This window comes from Pogona vitticeps, chromosome 3 (assembly GCF_051106095.1).
Source record: "Pogona vitticeps strain Pit_001003342236 chromosome 3, PviZW2.1, whole genome shotgun sequence".
Lineage (NCBI taxonomy): Eukaryota > Metazoa > Chordata > Lepidosauria > Squamata > Agamidae > Pogona > Pogona vitticeps.
In genome coordinates, this window is record NC_135785.1 from 167,832,860 (window position 1) to 167,852,512 (window position 19,653).

Consider the following 19,653-nt stretch of genomic DNA (forward strand, 5'->3'; position numbering starts at 1 on the left):
CCTCTGCTTTTTTTCTTTCTCCATGAAAATACATTTTCTTTCTATACATATAAAAATATATATTTATTTTCAATAAGCTGCAGAAAATACAAGACACAGGTCATTTCAGAAAATTACTAAACGCTATGCCTGATTGATTGATTTGTGTCCTTTTTTTAATCTCAGTGCTGTGTTCCAAGGGGGTTATGTAGTCACAGTCTTGTGCAATATGGTGAGCAAAAGTGTATTTCCACTTACATGCGAATAATAACATTAGAGTTTTCAGTTAGCAATCTAAACCTGATACAGTGGTAGGAATTTATATATGATTTAGCAAGCTCCATGGCCACGTGGGAAAATCTATGGATGGCTTTGCCCAGGAGCTTCAGGATCTACAAGACTTAAAGGAGCGAGACACCATGTTTTCCTTTCTCGTAGTCATCCAGGTGGCAAAGGAACCCCTGCAAGAATTGAGACTGTTCCAGAGAAAATCAATATCCTATATTGATAGCACACGTCTGCCAGCAACGTTGACAAAAATGTTTAGGCCTGCTTTCACAAATGACAACTACGTATCTCTCTGTATCTCCTCAATTACATGTTGATCACACACTGACTGCAATAGGTTTGTTTTTCCTTAATAACATGTTTCAGGGGCATTTGTTGTCTGCAACCACCTGCAAAAAAATTGTGTCTGTTTCCCAAAAATACATAATAAATACGTATGTAGTGGTTTTCAGAATTTGGGATTTTATTAAAGTTTTAACTAGAAACAAGGGAAACAAAATACAAAATGTTTAAGCATAGAATACTTTTGTTTAGATTTTTTTATCAGCATGGTATGCCCTTTACCAGAATACTCCATACTACTTTTGTCTTTGCTTTGCAATATTGTACCACTGGTCACTCACTATTCCATGCACACTGAGCACATTCACTCCCTGTGGACTGTATTTCTGAGAATTCTTCACTATTCTGCAAATCTCAGAGTTCTCCTAAGCCTGCTCTGTTATATAGATGATTCCATATTGGCTAGGCAAGAATATGCATGCAAAGAATTGGTCCGAGAATACAAGACTATGATCATTGGTGAAGAAAAATGGAGGCAAACTAAGAAATAAGGACTTTTTAAATAAATAAATAATGCCCAAGGTACAAAATGGACTATAAATGTCAGAATAAAAAGGAAGTCATTTTTCTGCCTCTCTCTTTGTCCCTGCAAGGGTAAAACGTGCTGCTCAGTCAAAACAGCCTGCACAAAACACTATAATTATGAAAGGGAAACATATAGTTTGTTCTTCTGTTGTAAAGTGAATAAATTCCCTGTTTACACAATCAAGAGTATTAAAGAATGATGCCTTTTAAAAAAGCAGTGCTAACTATTTATTTTAACTGCATGAGACTTGAGATGACCCAAGATTGTAAAATTCAAATTGTTTTATCCTGCTCAGATTGTTTTAAGAGTTATACACATGATTTAAAACAGTTACCTTGCAACCATACATATCCAGGGGAATAAATAAGTAGATGAGAACACTTTCTGATTTGCTTTAGTCAGCAATACATGCAGTTCATCAATTCATGAGCTTTAATAATGTGTTTCTGACACATCCTGATCCATTTCATATGTTTTTTAGCTTCAGGAATGCAGCCTTAATGCTGTGTTGTGTTAGGTTTGTCTCTTTGCTCCTTTTGGCAGGAATCTGAGTTTTTTTTTTAAAACATTATCTTGTTGTGTGCTCCACTACCACAAAAGTCTAGACTAGCAAGCACACATGACCAAGCTTTCTTTGTAATAACACCTTTACTGTGGAACTCCCCCCAGCCCCCCTGTCTATGTTGACTTTCCAGCAGATGGTCAACATTTTAACTTTTACTCATAGGTATTTTGTTTTTTGTACAAGCTGGATTTCGAAGGGGCAGAGGAACCAAATTGCTAACATGCGCTGGATTATAGAGAAAGCCAGAGAGTTCCAGAAAAACATCTACTTCTGCTTCATTGACTACTCAAAAGCCTTTGACTGTGTTGACCACAGCAAACTATGGCAAGTCCTTAAAGAAATGGGAATGCCTGACTACCTTATCTACCTCCTGAGAAACCTATATGTGGGACAGGAAGCAACAGTTAGAACTGGATATGGAACAACTGATTGGTTCAAAATTGGGAAAGGAGTACGACAAGGCTGTATATTGTCTCCCTGCTGATTTAATTTATATGCGGAATACATCATGTGAAAGTCTGGACTGGAGGAATCCCAAATTGGAATTAAGATTGCCAGAAGAAATATCAACAACCTCAGATAATACCACTCTGATGGCAGAAAGTGAGGAGGAATTAAAGAACTTGTTAATGAAGGTGAAAGAGGAGAGCACCAAAAATGGTCTGTAGTTCAACATCAAAAAAACTAAGATCATGGCCACTGGTCCCATCATCTCTTGGCAAATAAAAGGGGAAGATATGGAGGCAGTGACAGATTTTACTTTCTTGGGCTCTGTGATCACTGCAGATGGGGACAGCAGCCACGAAATTAAAAGACACCTGCTTCTTGGGAGGAAAGAGATGACAAACCTTGACAGCATCTAAAAAAGCAGAGACATCACCTTGCTGACAAAGGTCGTCATAGTCAAAGCTGTGGTTTTTCCAGTAGCGATGTAGGGAAGTGAGAGCTGGACCATAAAGAAGGCTGACCGCCGAAAAATTGATGCTTTTTAATTGTGGTGCTGGAGGAGACTCTTGAGAGTCCCCTGGACTGCAAGGAGATCAAACTTATCCATTCTGAAGGAAATCAACCCTGAGTGCTGACTGGAAGGACAGATCCTGAAGCTGAGGCTCCAATACTTTGGCCATCTCATGAGAAGAGAAGACTGCCTGGAAAAGACCCTGATGTTGGGAAAGTATAAAGGCAAGAGGAGAAGGAAACGACAAAGGACAAGATGGCTGGACAGTGTCACCAAAGCTACCAACAAGAATTTGACCCAGCTCCAGGAGGCAGTGGAAGACAGGAGGGCATGGCGTGCTCTGGTCCATGGGGTGACGAAGAGTCGGACACGACTTAATGACTAAACAACAACAACAACAAAAACTTTGGTTTTTAAAATCTTTTTCCCCCTTTAATGTGGCTTTTAGTTGTTTTAAATGTATTTTTAAAAGATATTTATTATCCATTTTGTTGTATCTAACTTTGGAAGCCCTGGTGGGTAAAAATGTAAAAATAAATACTTTAAAATTCAATTTGAGAGAGAGAATCCTTGATTTTTGAAGAAAACAATTTCCATCAGTTCTATCATTCAGGAAAAAAAGAGTTGAGTGGTTATATTTTAACAGTAGTGCCCTGATGGACATACTGGTGACTAACTAGTCTGTGACTAATCATTGTCAGTGAAGCACCTTGGTCTTATACACTGAGAAGTGAGATGCATGGGAATCTTATTTTTGCAATACTGCCCAACTTGTACTAGCCAGTTTATTGAGTCATAGTGGGCCACCATACGCAGATGGCAGACTGCATTTCACTTGGTGGATCACAATGTCTGCAGTTCTAGTTTAAAGGAAGACAAGGCTTTTATTTAGATATCAATATTAATACTTAGGTATAAATATTAAAAAGAGGGCACCTCTGATCACGTGCTACTTTTTCTGAAACTGAGAAGACATAAATAAATCCCCTGATTTGGAAGGAGAAGTTGCAGCAAATGCTTTGACTCTAAAGCAAGGTTAGGCACTAGGATGTTTGCTTTGCACCTGGGTCCACTTCGCAATTGCCCTGAAAGTAAATAGCAGGAAAGAACACATTCTGATCTTTGCTCCTTAGCCAGGAATCTAAAACTCACTGGCAGTTTCACTCCCTGCCTCAGAGGAAGGACATAATGGCAAGGTAAGGACCAAACTGGTCCCATCTGTTGGCCAGATAAGGATCAGCTGCAGCAAGTTTGCAAGAAATGACACTTGGCTTCAATGTCCAGTTGCCTGAAGGAATGGAAAGTATGGAGGAAACACAGTCTGGCTCCCATCCCAGATGCTGGTGTGTGTGGTGGGAAGAGGAATGCATTTCAGGAGTTTATTACGGGTTTCTTCTATGTCATCTTCATTGTCAGGTGGGGTCTAAATCTTCTAAATACATAAGTACAGTGGTGCCTCGCATTACGAGCACTCCGTTTGACGACGAAATCGCTTTACGTCAACAGTTCATCTCATCAATTTTGTAGCCAGAAGATGAAAAGAAGGCTTTTGTACTTATGCTAGAAGACCAAATAAAAGACCCATTGAAGGTACACTGAGTGTAGGACAATAAAAGCCCAATGAACAAGTGTTGTGACACATAGAAACAGTGGCCAAAATCCTGTTGCACAGCCACCGGCATGCAAATCGAAGCTGCGTGCACAGTAGTTGTGCTGGTGGCAAGTCATAAACGCTATCCCTGAAGTACTTCCACCAACACATTGTGCACTTGGTCAAACCAGGGACACATGGCCAATTGGACCATTCTTTGTGGATGGGTGGAATACTTGGCACATTGGTGTAACTGTATGCCTGCTGGCTTGAACAGAATATTGGCCATTGAGGAACTCCTCAAAAGCATGAGGTTTCCTGAAACATCGCATTTGATTTTGCTTGGTTTGGTTTGGCTCGTGTAATTTAGGTTACATATAGTTACTCTAGGCCCATGTAACTTTACTACCTAAAATTGTCTTTTTTTAAGGCAGCCTTTCTAGCCTCCTGGAAATGTCCCCCCATTAAATGGAGGTGAGATGTGGTGCATGCAGGAGGATCTCTGAAAATAGAGTTACCTTCGATGAAAGGCAACTTTCTTTCAGTAGAATGCACAGCCTGCATCCAATCTAATTAATGTTGGCACTGTTTGGGTGGAAGCGTATTCAACTAATCCTGTCAGTAAAGAAAGCATTCAAGTAGAATCATGCACCAGTTTATACATCAGAACTGACTTTGCTGTTTGGGTGGAGTGCATATAAGGTTACTATGGCAACAACACAGTTTGACTCAGGACTTTTTTTCCTGTTACTGTAAAGGTATTTCTCCATCAAATCAACAAGATCTTCAGTACAACAAAACTGGTCAGACTTTGTGTTGGATTCTGCCCGCCTTCAGAACTACCTGTATATAAAAATTAGGTTTTGAATTTTATTAAACCATCACTGCACCTAATAACAGAGCAGACTAGAAAATCAACTCAGGACTTTTCTAGACAAAGTATTTGTTATCCGTAATGTATGCAATTCTGCACTGAACTTATTGGTATTTTTCCCACCATCCACATGACATAAAGCCCTGTCTCAGAAGAGTAACAAAATCCATTAGTTTCCATGCTCTTTTGGCACTTCCTTATTTTTTTATTTTACTTTTAAAATAATGCTTCATATTTCCTGAGCAGATGTGGTTTTAAGAGAAGTGGCTTTTAAAATGCAGACCCACAGCCCATTTACAAGTGGAAGAAAGGGGTATGGCACTTATGGATGTAAGAGCCCTAAATTCTGACCTAATGTAGTGAACATTTAACATTTAAGATTAATTCATCAAGATTAGAGGGAACTGACTATATATAAAAGTATGCAAAGGCAACAAAATGTTAGGCCACAATCCTTTCAAAATAAAACACTTCACACTCCCACTGATTTCATGAAGAGATTGCACAATACAGGTTTTCCTTCCCTCCACCCTCGTCCTGCTCACCTTAGTAACAAACTAGATGTGACAGGCAAGGAAGGCTACACTTGTTCATTCATGTGTCTGCTCTATTCATGCCAAAAAGGAAAGGATGACGATACTCTAGATTTCACAGTAAGAGATTTACACGGGTGAGAAAGCTGAACCCATCCTTTCTTTACCTTGTCACCCTTCCTCACTCCAGGTGTTTTAAAGCTACATGAAAAAAATAAGAGTAAGGTAATATAGGGGACGTCGTGGTGCTGCGGATTAAACCGCAGAAGCCTCTGTGCTGCAAGGTCAGAAGACCTGAAGTCGTAAGATTGAATCCACACGGCGGAGTGAGCTCCCGTCACATGTCCCAGCTCCTGCCAGCCTAGCAGTTTGAAAGCATGCAAATGCAAGTAGATAAATAGGTACCATCTTGGTGGGAAGGTAACAGTGTTCCGTGTGTAGTCGTGCTGGCCACGTGACCACGGAAGATTGTCTTCGGACAAACGCTGGCTCTACAACTTGGAAACGGGGATGAGCACTATGCCCTAGTCAAACATGACTGGACAAAAATTGTCAAGGGGAACCTTTACCTTTACCTAATATAGGGGAAGTTTCAGTTGCTTTCGCTACATATATATGCCCTTTGGAAAAAGTAGACCTTTTTTCTTCCTGTATAAAATGGCAAAGATGTGATGAATATACATTATTGTTTTTGTCCAACAGGGCCAGTCTACCATAAGACAAAATGAGAGAGTAGACCTTTGGTCTAGATGGGCAGGGTAGAAATCCAATAAAATAAAATAATAAATAAGACAGACACGTCAGGCAGCAGATGCAAGGGACACAGAGCAGTGACAAGTGGACCAGGGTTGTGTGAGCCATGCAGCATACTGTGTGACCCACAAATTGGCCTGCTGCTTTCAGGTGCTGTGGAAAAGGCAATTGTGTCACCTTTGTAGAAATAAGATGCAACTGCCAATCCAGTCAGCTTCCATATATGGAATAGGGGTGGGGTACAGACAGTTTCCTTCCTTCTCCAAGTGGCCATCTGTGAATCCACACATATGGGTCTCCTCTGTGCATGTCCAGATGATCTTGGGAATATTCTAGAGCTTTAAACCCCTACATTCAGCTAGGATACTGACTCCGCCAAAATGGTCGATCCTCAGTTCCCTCCATCTAACGCCACGGCCTAAGTAAAAGTAGCATGACAGACAAAGATGGATTGAGTGAGTGGTGTGATTTCACAAATCACCAGCCAAAGAGCCATCATTACAGATAAGTACCCTGTCTTTCTTCTTCTTGGTCTTTATCATTCACACACATGGGTGACTCCCAAGCTAACTTACTGGCTGGTTGGATATCACAGAAACATAGAAGACAGCACAGCATGACCAAGCAATGCATCCAATTTGTTTTTGGTACAGTGAAGTATGGGAATAGAGCCCGCTGTTTTCATATTTCCATGGGGCTTGTACAATTGCATTCTTTTCCGGTAGAGTTGCAACGTCCTCCTCAAGAACCTTTGATGGCTTAGTTGACTGGAAGATACTGCCTGGTGGTATCATTTCAAATTTGATGGAATAATCATAGGCTATGATAGTGAGCACCCAATGGTTGTTGGAGATTGAACACAATTTGTTATAAGGTGCTTAAAGAACTGAAAATTTTAGTATTTTGAAATTTTAGAATCTGCTGGTGTATGCTGTCAATCTCATGCACATTCCAGTCAAAATCTACTCTTAGTGTTTATGTCACTCTTTTTCAATGAAGATATTGTTGACTTTAATTTTTTTCCATGAGTGTTATATATAGAAGCTGGAAGATTGTTGCAAAGATGACCTTTGTTTTTCTCAAGGCTATTTTCTTCTCTGGTCAATGTATTGTTTTTTCCAGAGTGTTCTGTATTGTTTTTGAGAGTATCGCTTCATTTTGCTGTATTTCATTTTTTATATAGGTCTTCCATGAAGTCATTGTTTTAAATAGACCTTCTCCATCAAATGATAAATCTTTGATACACCTCCTGGATTCATCTGGTATGCTGAAGGTCTCAACCAGGCATAACTGCATAGTACAACCGTTGCAGACATGCCCTTTACAGCTCAGTCTACGAAGTGTTTTGCAGAATGGATTTGTTGAGTGGCAAGTGAGAGAGCCTCTTGTTTAAGTACCATAGCTAGTGTAAATTTGTTTTCTGGCAAACTTTGTGGGGGGGGGGTCACAAAGAGTCGGACACAACTAAACAACGACGTGAGGCTGAGAGTACCCCAAGGGGCAATCCTCAGAGTATACCATCTTTCTCCTCAGCTGAAGACACTGAGGGACAGATGCCCACCCTGGAAGATAACTGTATTTGGAAGAACAGGGGCAGGAAGGACAAGACGAGAAGGAACCACCAGAGGGCATAATTTCAGTGGGAAAGGGAGAGGAGATAAAAGGAAAGAAGAAAGAGGGAAGGGGGTACTTGGAAACTGAAGAAGGGAAAGTGTGTTGGGTGGAGGAAGAGGAGGATATGAGAGAAAAGTGGAGATAGTACAGAATGACCCCTGGATAGGAAGATGGACGGAGCTTAAAGTCCCAAGGGAGTATGCTGAGAAGGAATGGAGGAGGAAGACCTATAGAAAGCCATCTTACTGGGGCAAGACAGAAGAGAGAGAACAAAGGAGAAAGTTCAGGGAGTGACAGCAGTGGGAGGCACAAAGGAGGGAAAACAAGCCATGTCCAGACCATCCTGGGAAACCCCATGGGACGAGCCCATTCCGAACAAGGGTGAGACAAAACCCAGGCAAGAAAGTATGGAAACCACAGGTGGGCTGGCTTTTCCACCCTCCCCAATAAGATCAGCTGCAGATGTACCCAATAGATTGGGTTTCCCACAGAGGCGGGGTTACAGAGACTTGAGTTCTACCCCTATGCAATTAAGAAGGGGATTTGTTATGGCTCAATGAGAATGGAAAAGGTGAAATGTCCCTGAAGCAAGAGACAGAGTCTGTTGTTAATGCTGAGTTGAGCAAGCTGTCAAAAAAAAAAAAAAAAAAAAAAAGCATATTTGTTAGAAACTTCTGGCATCCCCAAGTCATCTCTCCAGCAAGGTCCAGATAAAGGAGAAAAGGGAATTACACAAGATCACAGTGTGTTTCCATACTGTCCCATGTAAAGCATAATAGGCTCCCATCACAGCCTGATAGTTGGCTACTTTTGTTCCCAGAGCAGAAATGGAATAAATTTGCCTTCCAATTAGATCCATTTTTCCATCCTTTCAAATTATTATTTATTATTATTAGTGAATTTGACTGGAGGTGCTTGAATAGAAAGGATGTAGCTTCTTCCTGGACTTTATACAAGTTCTCTATGCTTTTTGATGTTGGTGATAAGGAAAATGGCACTCCAACTATTTGGAGTAGTTGAATCTGAACCAGAAAGTGTTATTTTGCATTTTTTTTAAAAAAACTGATTCTGTTTTTGGAGGTTATTGTAACTATCTCAATCTTGAGTGACTTTGCCATCTTCAACTTCATATCTGAGTAGCTAAGTGTGTCATCTGAAAAAGCTAAAGCATTGGTATCTCCTACATCCGACTCGGGAGAGATTAAACAGATTGACAGAAGATCAGCCTATATGTCACTGGAGTCTGTTTCAGATTAGACTTGACCAATCCCCCCCCCTTTTTTCTTTTTGTGTCATGCAAATGCCCATTTGTTTACATTTAGCAGGCATCAGCTCAGCATGCTTTGAGCTAGGCATTGGTATTTTTGAGGCTGGACTTTTTTTCCCCCTGACCTGTGTTCATTTGTTGGATTCAAATGCTCTTTTCTTGATTTTGAGGGTTTTGGTGGAAGTGTAGCTGGTTTTTCTGGACTCACTGGGTCATGCTTTGGTGCTTTGAAAGTCTTTTTTGGCTTTTGGACTGGAGGCAATTTGTCAGACGTTCTATGTAAAATAAAAAAAATTCCAGGATGTGAAGAACAAGAAATATAGAGTAAATGAAGCAAAGGAGGATAAACAGATAAGTGAAAATAGGAAAACGTTTTGATGAACAATGCCCTGGAACGCACCCTAGACACTGAGAACGGCAGTTAGAAGTTAGCCGCCTAGAGTGGTCTTAATTGACCAGATAGGCGGGATATAAATAGAATAAATAAATAAATAAATAAATAAATAAATAAATAAATAAATAAATAAATAAATAAATAAATAAATAGAAGGAACTGAGGAGCAACCTTTGGGAGGGGTTGATATACTAGTTGAAGGGAGGGGTTTAAAGCTCTAGAACAGTGGTGTCGAACTGTGGCCCTGCAGATGTTCTTGGACTTCAACTCCCAGAAGCCTTCACCACCACCTCTGCTGGCCAGGCTTTCTGGGAGTTGAAGGCCAAGAACATCTGGAGGGCCACAGTTCGACACCACTGCTCTAGAATGTTTCTGAGATCAGCTATGCAGGCATAGAAGTACCCAGGTGTATGAATCACATAGACCACGAAGAAGAACATTCCATTCTTTGCTTCAGGTAGCTAAATATCTTGGCCCATCCTGCCCTGTCATCTCATTTATTTCACATATCCTAAAACAAGTAGGCCTTTAGGTAATTCAGTCTATAATTTGAAGATCTCTTTCCAGCAACCTGTTTTCAAAATGTGGAGGGGAGAACAAACTCCTGTTTGTGAATGTACAGCAAAACAGGAATGCAAGTTTAAATATGTTAAATAGAGCAGAAGAAAGGTACACTGGTTCCTTAGTGACTGCTGTCTGTTGAGATTTTCTATGATTTGTTCTCTGACAAAGCCTCTGCACAGCAGCGCCCTCCTACACCAGTGAAGATCAAAGTGCTTTCTTTGTTCAGAGTGTAGGTGCACAAGCATTTTCCCTCGCAACAGGCGAGAATGAGTGGATTGTAATTATACCAGTTTCCCTGCTTTTACTGTTTACAGCTGCCGTGGTGAGCACTCAGTGTGATCAGAACAATTGGCCCCTCAAAGGCATGATTTAAAAAAAAACAACAATCAGAATAAATTATAGAAAATGCCTGGCCATTGTAAGGTGGACCCAAAGGTTCTCATGAATTCTGAACCTTTGGCAGAAGAAAGTCCCTGTTCCCTCTATGGCAGGGCCACCTCACCCCAAACGTTCCCCGCTTTGCAATTAGGCTTGAGCAGCCTGATTGCAGCACTACGGGAGATGTTTCCTGGGGTGTTTCACAGCACAGGAGAGGGGAGTGGCAGCCCTTCCTTCTCCAGCAGTGTCCACACTCTTTCAAATGATTCTGAGCCATAGTTAGGCTTTCAAAATCCCTTATGATGTAATGGTGCAATGATGGTGGCAGGGAAAGTAGTTGGTGGGTTCTGGAGAGAGAGGAAGGCTCTGGGGGAACAATCAAGAGGCTGTATAGCCACATCCAGGAGGCCAAAGGGCCCAGCCTACACTTCTAAAAAATGTTCTGCCTCGTTAAAGTAAAAATTGGAAGCCTAGCTTGAAATGAAATCTTAGATTATGCAGAGCAAACACATGTCAGCTTTGCTCCCTTTGAACAGCTGACTTTATCTGAGTATTGACAAAGAATACCTTCAACGATTTCCTGCTTCCTGTTAAATGTCTCCCAGTTTATTATCTCAGGTAGCTGTGGCATCTTCATAGAGAGGTACACAGGTCCTGGCTCCTTAATTTATCCTGGAGATTTAGAAAGATTATATGATGCAAGTCATAAATGTATTCATTATTTGGCTGCTCTTTTTAAAAAACGACTCATTTGTTTCATGTTATGTTAAGTCATGGGGAAGGAAAAGAGGAAGAGGTGGCAGGCAGCAAGAGAGCAGCAGAAGGCCTCTTTCAATTCCAAACACTAAAAATATTTTATCATATATAAAAGGCTTTACTGAAGCTTAAAATGAAATGTTCAGTATGATAATGGCTTTATTGTGCCTCTCAAAGCAAACCTGTGTGGTCATGAATGAACCCACAATGCCCCAGAAGAAGGTAACGGTAAACTGCATCTGAGTACTTTTGACCCAGAAAACCGTGGAAAGGATAAGTCATAATTGATTTGACAACAGATGATGGTGATGTACAATTTCCTTTCCAAAAAAAATATATCCTCATAACAACATTATGGACACATTACCTGTGCTACTTTGCTTTAGGAAACCTCAAGTAGCGCATAACAGGAGAACGTCTTGGGTCTGAGCTAATTAGGGTGCAAAATGAAGTACTGTACAGTACTGTATTCAGTGTTCCGGGTCTAAGTCGCACTGGCCATGTGACAACGGAAACTGTCTTCGGACAAATGCTGGCTCTACGGCTTGGAAACGGGGATGAGCACCGTGCCCTAGAGTCGGACACGACTGGACAGATTGTCAAGGGGAACCTTTACCTTTTACCTTTATAGCCCTAATTCTACAAATCAGACAAAAGGTAGGCAAATATCTGAAAGATTTGCAACAGACTGGCAAGGATTATTACCTTTCAATAGTGTAATGGCAACAAACAAATCTCTTTCTGGCTGCTGAAATTAAGAAAACTTTGTGCTCACTAGGAGAAGACTTCTGAGGGCTCTCTTATAGTAAATGGAAACAGATTCGAAGACTGAGCTTGTATGGAGACATACTCTCTTCTTTAATTGTAAACTATTGAATTTAGTTTGAAATATCTCTACTGAGTCACCAGGAAAATGATTGACTCTGCAAAGGTATTTGGGGCAGGTCCCCCTTCAGATCCCTCATCCTGGTCATAAGCTAGCTATGGTTATAGTTCACGTGCCCCTTATGTTTCAAACCACACAACTATTCCTCAGAAGCTCTTAAACTTTGCGAGGTCATTTATGAAATAATCGTAAGAAAAAAGTGCAATTACAATCAAAAGCAACAGTATTGCTTCCAGTTCCTACAATTTACTCTTCTGCCAATTTGTTTTTCTTTTGAAAAGATGAAAATTTCTTTTTACAGAAACAAACCTTCTCTGGTGGCATTTGTTCAAAAATGACAAAATTTTAGGAGTGTTGCAAAGAGAAAAACATGGCAAACTTGTTTTCCATGTCTCCTAGAGCAGTGGCCGCCAACCTTGGGCCTCCAGATGTTCTTAGACTACAACTCCCAGAAGCCTTCACCACCACTTTTGTTGGCCAGGATTTCTGGGAGTTGAAGTCCAAGAACATCTGGAGGCCCAAGGTTGGGGACCACTGTCCTAGAGGGTACAAGGAGACTTTTTAACAAATAATTTTTTAAAAGCTAGGGTGTTGTCTCCTCGCTCCAGTGAGGATGGGAAGGGCAAATTTGGGTCGAAAGCTGCTCTTTGGAATATATGCATGTATACTGTACTAGGATTTTCTACAGATCTCTTGTGTCCCTCAGTATCAAACACTGGCACCCTTCTGTAACAGTGCGGTAGACAGAATTGGTGCCTGTTGATAACAGATTACAATTTAAGATAAACAGTGGTCAGAGTAACTTGCTGATCTAATTTAAAATCTACTGGAAAGGTGCCAAACCACATTCTGATTAATTCTACGACTAATGACTGACCAGCTGTCTATCTAACATTAAAAAAAAGCTGTTGTGTCTGCAGGCGTTCAGAATTGCTTCCATGTACAAAATGTTTTCAAAAGTGCACTCTCTTTGTCTTCCTGCTCCTGTTTCCCTTCAAATACTTGGGGATTACCACTGATTCCAGCAGGCCATACTTTGGATTTTCATGCAGTGTTGTCATCAAGGGTGTGTGTAATTAGAACTGAAGCTGAAGCAAGACACACAGTACTCCTGGCAACTGAAGGCAGCTTTTCTCATCTCGTCAAATTCTACTCTTTTCAGCACTCCAGAACTGTCACAGATCTCCTCAAAAGCTTGCCATAGATTCCCCTGCCCTCCCCCAAGGCTCCTAATTTGATTGTGGTGGGGCATACTTTGCAGTTCCCTCTTCATTATATTCCCTTCCTATTAGTTATTCAGAAAAAAGCAAAGCAGGTTAAGCCTGCATTTAATTGCAATTGGGCACCCTACCTTAAGCAATTTATCTACAAATCTTGTGGGACGGTTTTCTACAAAATTACATAAACTGTTAATCACCAAGGAAGCACAGAGGAGGGAATGTGAACTGCAACTCCCATCAGCCCCAGGTGATAATGAGAAATGCTGGGAGTAGCAGTACACTAACATCTCAAGGGCCACACATTCCCCAGTTCTGCGCAGTACATTTAAAGTAATCTAAAAGCCAGAAACAACATTATTCCTTCAAGTACAGATTTATAGTGGGGGGAGGAGATATAGAGCATCATCCTTAGTTGTAACTCACCTCTTCAGCCTAGCTACTGCCTACATTATTCTGGAATCTTAAAGTATGATTGTATGAGGCAAATGACGTAATCTTAATGGACATAACTCTCTGAAATAGGCTTGGTTTCAGAATTTGGCATTCATGGTTGGAGAAACTCCAGTCATGGAAATGGTCTCCATTCAGTTTGGAGAGATCGTGCTTTCACCCCTTGCTCTATATCTCACCCTATTTCTGGGACATTTTCTGTAGCATGTCAAGGGTACTGGAAGAAGTGCATAGGGAACAGCCAGGGAAGGTTACTTATGCTCAAGTCTAAATCTAGATGCAAGCTATTTCACCAGTAATATCATAATTGGATGTGCAATGATTGTAGAAACTATAAAAATAAATGGTATGCCACAATAGGAATACATGTACTGCTACCAAATGTTTCATGAAGGAGATAATTTTGAAAGATAAATGCTACCTGAAGGAACTTTCCCTCATTTTCTCTCTCAATTTTGCAATTCGTTTCCTTCCTGTCACACCAGGGCTCCCTGCCATCTCACTGCAACCAACAATTGTCCATAGCAGTGCTCTTCAGACTGCAGTGATGGTAATCTCCTTATTAGCCATCTGTTAGAATTCAGGGCTGCTACTCTCCTGAAGAGCCAACTGCAGGGATTAATTAATTTCTTACATACAGTACCTAGCAGTTATCTAATGGCTAACTTTAGAGGAAATATTCCAGACAAACACATTTCCATAGACGTGACTCCTCAAATTTTGATTCTAGATTGTCTCTGGTCTCTCTCAGATATTTACCAAATGTTAAAATGTGTGTATATAATAAATATTAGGTCCAAACCTGTTGGAGGTTTCCACACGCACTAAAATTGGCAACCAGTTGTTCTATTTGGCAAGATATGGTTGTGCAACTGCTTGTGCAACATGTTGCACAACCAGTCATGTCTGGGCTTTTAAGATTAAGTTATGTTTCTCCTTATCCTGAAAAGCATTATGACTCACTACAACATGGAATTTTATTTTTTGGCAATGATGACTGATGCATAATACATTTCAGATTTTCTATCTTCTCCTCAACAACTTGTCTTCCAAAGAACCTCTACCCATTGCAAAGGATTCTGACAGAGACATACATGACGGCATAGACTGCCACCATTATGTTATAGAGGGAGTACATGTACATCAAGAAAAATCCTTCTTAATGGTGTCGGAGGAGACAATAGCAATAGCCAATAGATTCCCAGTTTATCTCTACGTGCACTTTTGGTGTCCCACTTCATTCCTGCAATGTACAGTATTATAAATTCTTTTGGTCTGGAATTTAACAAGAGTGGTGTTCTTCCAGGTTTTTGACATTTAGTTTATTGCTAATGAAAGGCTTCAAATATTTGTAACCTCTTATAGGCATCAAATCTTGTTCTCTTCCCAAACTTAGAATGTAAATTACAACTAGGTTGCAAGTGACAGCTAGTACATGCTATTTACACATGCATTATCTAGCTGTAATCTTTAGGAGTTTAAGCAACTCTGCAAATTAAGTCGCTATTATTGTCTCCATATTAAAAGGTCAAAGGTAGCTGAGGCTGAGAGAGTGGATTGCTAAGGCAAGACGGTGAGCTACCCTCAGGAGTGAGATTTGAAACAGGGTCTTTCTGATTCACAGCTCAGTCTCTTAGCCACTTCACTAGACCTTCATGGAGAATTAAAAGGGATAAAAGAACAGAAGAATTAGTTTTCCCTTGAATAGCTGTAGAGCTCCTAACAGAAAAGACAGCAAGATACAAAGCATATCACACTTAAGATGTTTGTGGGTTTTATTTTAAAGGCTACTTCTGTGTACCTCTGGAACTTTCCCTCATTTTCTCTTTCAGTTTTGCAATTCTTTCCCATCAAAGTAGTCGTAGAAACATGTGATGCCTTCAGAAAACAAGACAATACAAAACCCAGGTGCTTGAATATTTGGAACTTATAATGGGGATTTTCCAGCTGTCATGGGGACAATTTTAACTTTATTTCACTCTCCAACACCCTCTTCTCTTTACATTTCCTCCCCCGCCTTCAGTTTGCCAAGACCAACCAATTACAATTTCATGTATTGCTGGAACAGAAATACAAAAGTTTTTTGGAAGGTTATTGGCCAGGAAAAACAGAAGGAAATAGAAAGGCAGAGTTTACTGAAAATGCTTGGAAAGCAGATTGGAACAGAATTAGCAACCACTGCTTTTGTTTGTATTTCCACATATGGTACTCATTTACATGTGCTTATGAAGTATTGGTACTATTTCTGAGTTGTTTAGAAATACTATTTTCCTAATCTTGTGATGTCAAAATTATGAGTACATTTGTTCACAAACATCCCACCATATGAGAAATCCAGTGTGTGGATCATGGATAAACAAGTGAACAGGACCAGTCTGAGATGTGGCTCCCAGGGTGATGTAGTAAATACTGTACTGTACAGTATCCATATCTCAGATCAAGCTTCAAGAGCCCCAGGCCAACCATGTAATTGTAGCACCTGAGGTCAGTAAGCAACAATTTGTTAGTTTCACAGTGCATCCTCCTCTCTCTGCTTAATGACATGAGCTGTTCTTAAAAGGAAGGTGGAAGAGGGGAACTTCCTGCACTCACTCATCTAAACAGATTGTCAAGCAGTCCACGTGAAAAAATTCTGTTTCTTAATATTAAAGTATGCAGGAAATCAGGCCTTTGATTTGATCTGGCATGGCTTTTCTTAGGATCTTAATATAGGTCCAGTTATAGATCTTAACTTGGTCCAGTTATGTCAAAGAAGCACATAATAAATTTTTTAGGAAAAGTGGAAGGCAGCATAAAAAGAGGACAATCTAACATTAGATTATAGACTGTCTCTATAAAGCCCACAGCCTTTAGTTTGCAAGACATGAACAGTGCTGTTAACAATAGGATGATGTTTTGGAGTTAATTACTGTAATTCATAGGTTCACAGCAAGTCAGAAGCAATTTAAGAGCATACAACAAAAACATGCAGGGGGACAAGGCGATTCATTTCCCATTTGCTCCTTGACCAGAACCATATCATAATAAGTTTTAGCTGGAAAAAAATGCAAGCTATAACGATACTTGCTGTGCTTTTCATCATTAAATTTTTTTATTTAGATTGAAGCAAAATCAAGCTTAGACAATACTAGATCATATTCTTTTTGAAGTTTCATTTTTTAGACGTCCATTGCAGGTTACACCTCCAAATGCCAGATGCAGGGGAGGGTCAGGCATCTAGTTGTCTTGTGTGCTCCCAGAGGCGTCTGGTGGGGCTACTGTGAGATACAGGAAGCTGGACTAGATGGTTCCTGGCCTGATCCAGCATGGCTCTTCTTATGTTCATATGTTCATATTTAAGACATAAGGCATCTATTCAACCATTGGAAAGATACTGTGTTTTCCTAAATCTTGATTTATTAATCACCTGCGTGTTAGGAAATAATTGAATATTTCCTGAGTATCCTACACAATAAATGTACAGTGGTGCCTCACTTAGCGATCGCTCCGTTGAGCGATGAAATCTCTTAGCGACTGGGTTTTGGCCATCGCAAAAGCGATCGCTTTGCGATGGTCTCTGTGGGGAAAATCGCTTTGCGATGATCGCGGGGAAGCGATCATGGCAAAGCGACCCTTTTTAAACAGCTGATCGGCAGTTTCAAAATGGCCACCAGAAAAACAAAATGGCCACCCGTTGTGTGTCCTCGCTTTAGAGGCACTGAAAATGGCCGCCCCTATGGAGGATTTTCGCATAAGGTTAGTTTTTAATGCGTTTCTATGGGCTTTTAAAAATCGCTTAGCAATGAAATAGCTTAGCAACATTTTTCCGGGAACGGATTAACGTCGCTAAACGAGGCACCACTGTATAAAGAACTAAAGTACTTCAAATGTGTATCCTTGTTACACTGAATGACTGCTGATGCAATTAGGTGCTTTTAAAAAAGTTGAAAAACAAAGCATTTCCAAATATGATCATCCAACAAAAGTATCTATGAAACGGCTCTGTGTTACTGTTTCCCCAAAAATAAGACCTAACCTGAAAATAAGCCCTATTACGATTTTTCAGGATACTCATAATATAAGCCCTACCTCAAAAATAAGACCCAGTTAAGTGAAACCCCACCCTCCATCATTGTGCAGTAACCAGAAGATGAAATGACTGTATTTGAATAAATGTAAATTGTTGTACATGAAAAAATAGAACATCCCCTGAAAATAAGCTGTAGTGGATTTTTGGAGCAAAAATTAATATAAGCCCCTGTCTTATTTTCGGGGAAACACGGTAGCTCTTCTCTGACTCAGCAGTGCTGTTCTTATGAACTTAACATGGTATTTATGGAAAAACATGGAGAAAGAACTGGGAAAGTGTGTGTGGAGGAATTCCTTTATAAGGAAATGCACTTTTCTTCAGGAAAGACTCTAAGAACGCTTTTTTTTTTTGGCCTGGCCTTTGAGACATAAAGAGCATAGTCTATTGTTGTTGTTTAGTCATTAAGTTGTGGCTGACTCTTCGTGACCCTATGGATCAGAGCCTGCCAGGCCCTCCTGTCTTCCACTGCCTCCCGGCGTTCGGTCAAAAGTCTAATTATATCTTTAATATAATCAAAGTACTATATTTAGGATTGTCATCAAAGTGGATTTTATTATCAGCTGTTCTTTTTATTTCTACCTAATCTTTAACTTTCACCTTTCACATAGCATTTCAGAACCTGATTTTGTGCTCTAACTATCATCCCCAGGAAAGATGGCCAATGGTGGAAGTCGTAGGCCAAAATATACAAACAGCACTAGATTCGAGAAGGTTTGTACAAAAAAGTAGGATGCTCCATCAAGGGACAAATACAAAAGCATACCTTCACAGTCGTCTGTGTATTATTCCTAAGATATCACTCTCCCCAAAGGCAGGCTGGCCTACAGAGGGAACACATTTATAGGCCATTACAATAAATTGAAGACATACCTGATTCCCTCATAATTCTTTACAATGTTTTTCCAATGGTAGACTAATATTGTGTGTGATCTGGCACTCATAATCACACACAAAATCAGAATGCAATACCATTTAAAGAATGCTCAGTGAATGACTTTTGTGAAATAAAGAGATCAGAAACGTAAGGAGCCAAGAACTGGGATCCCACTGCACAAGCACACTTGTCAGCCTAGCAAAAAATAAGATGCAAAGGGCTGCACAGGTGATCTCTGACCTCAAAATACAGATAAGATGATGGGACATGTATGATCTGTAACATAAGGTGGGGCAGCATTTATTCACGTTATAACATGCTGGCCCAGCTCTGGCTGAAGAATGAAAAAATCCCTCAAGGCCTCTGATAGGTGCAAAATTAAAATATATCTGAAGATGCGGCCTGCTGCTGTTATTTATCATACACTCCAGGATAATTACATGAAAATGCAATGGCCTGGATCTGAATGTAGTCATGTTTAAACCACAGCAGATTAGCTGAATTCAATAGGATTTAAGCTGGCCATCACTGAATTAAATCTAATTGACAGATCTACATTAATAAGTGTGGCTCCAACTCAGTGGCCAGTATGCACTTGTGGAGTTCTGCCTATGCAGTAGGAATGATGTCACAAGCAGCAGCAGATTCCAAATAATTAAAGAGTTCCTTTTTTTTTGATGACTTTGTCTCATTGTATGCAAGCTGTGCACACCCTAAAATAAAAAATGAGCTCTTTAAATAGCAGTAATCTGCTGCTAATAGTGATGTCATC

The 19,653-nt window shown here is 40.2% G+C and overlaps 1 long non-coding RNA gene across 1 annotated transcript in view; it reads right to left on the reverse strand.

The window, feature by feature from the left end:
• LOC140705776 (uncharacterized) overlaps window positions 1–19,653 on the reverse strand; it is a 37,209-nt gene that overhangs the window by 11,053 nt on the left and 6,503 nt on the right. The window contains exons 2-3 of the long non-coding RNA XR_013544090.1: window positions 18,771–18,828; window positions 11,194–11,298 (exon numbers count right to left, since the gene is read on the reverse strand). This is a non-coding gene — a long non-coding RNA (uncharacterized LOC140705776). The remainder of the gene's footprint in view (window positions 1–11,193; window positions 11,299–18,770; window positions 18,829–19,653) is intronic.